Source organism: Aptenodytes forsteri, unplaced genomic scaffold, assembly GCF_000699145.1.
Source record: "Aptenodytes forsteri isolate BGI_AS27 unplaced genomic scaffold, ASM69914v1 Scaffold203, whole genome shotgun sequence".
Taxonomy (NCBI): Eukaryota; Metazoa; Chordata; class Aves; order Sphenisciformes; family Spheniscidae; genus Aptenodytes; species Aptenodytes forsteri.
In genome coordinates this window covers 373,792-375,118 of record NW_008794160.1, presented here as the reverse complement: position 1 = coordinate 375,118, position 1,327 = coordinate 373,792, and positions in this window count along the sequence as shown.

The window sequence follows — 1,327 nt, the reverse complement described above, 5'->3', positions numbered from 1 at the left end:
CCCTGGGAGTGTTTTGTGGGGGTCTTTTTATTTCCTGGGGGGCTGTGAGGGATGCACTGGACTCCTTAACCAAACTTGCCGTAGTTCGGTACAGGCTCCAAAGGAGGCAAAGGCCTGAGCTGTAAATGGGCCAAGGACTTCTCTAGTTCCAGTCTGTTCTCTGAAAACCCACAAAGAAGCAGAGTGACACAGCGAGCATCGATGCGTATGAGCTTGGAACACCGATCATGCGATTAACACGTGAATCGGGTGGCTTTTCCAAGGCTCATTTATCAAGGAGCAGAGAAAGTTCTGGGTTCGAGGAGTTTCATGCGTACCTTTTCCACCGCATGTAATTTGACTACGAGCCAGCCGCTTTATTCCATAAATACGACAGCCTACGTGAGCCGCCTTTAGCTCTCCCTGCGAAGCAGCCTGGATCTCCCCCTGAGCTGGGACACCTCTTAATTAAGGTTGCTCCTCAAGGCAGAGAGACCTTTCACTGACGGCAGATCTTTGGTAAGCGACTGACGTCACGCGTAACTTTGTATTATGGTAACTATGATTTGCGTCTTGGTAACTTTGATTTTGTCTTGGTAACCGACTCTGCCTTGGTACCTTTGAATCATTGTTCAAATGATTATGCAGTACAGTAATAGCGTGAACTTTGCCAACAAACTGTGTTAAGTCGCACTTTTACAACATCGTATTTCAATAAAACCACTTTTGCTAATACCTTTGACAGTGGTTCTTTAAGAGATCTAAATCGCCCATTTGCGACGGAGTCGTTTTGATTTTTTGTAGCGTTTTTTTCATTTCTTTCCTTCTTTGTTTTCTTTATTTTCTTGTGGGTTATTTTAAATTTTATTTTTTTTTAAATTTCTTAAGATATTTTAATTTCTTGGATCCTTTTGATCTCTTCGGGTTGCTCTTGGGGTGTTTTTTTCTTGGGTTTTTTGGATTTTTTTTGCATATGTTTTAATTCTTGGGGGGTTGTTTTGATTTCTTGCTTTTTGTTTTAATTTAGGGGTTGGGTTTTGACTTCTTGGGTTTTTTTCTTTATTTTTATTTCTTAGGTTTGATTTCTAGGTTTTTCAACTTTTCTTCTTTGTTTTTTATTTCCTAGGGCAGTATTACGATTTCTCGGTTCTTTTTTTTTTGTTTTGTTTTTTTAAACTTGACTTTGCTTTGTTTTTTTTCCTCCCTCTCCCCACCCTCCTCCCTGAACCTTTCTTCCTCGCTGGCTCCTCTGTCTTTCTCCCTCACCATATATTCCCCCTCTTCCCCCCATTTCCCTGTCCTGCCCCCATCTTCTTCATTCTCTCTCCCCGCCTCATCACTTTTCCCC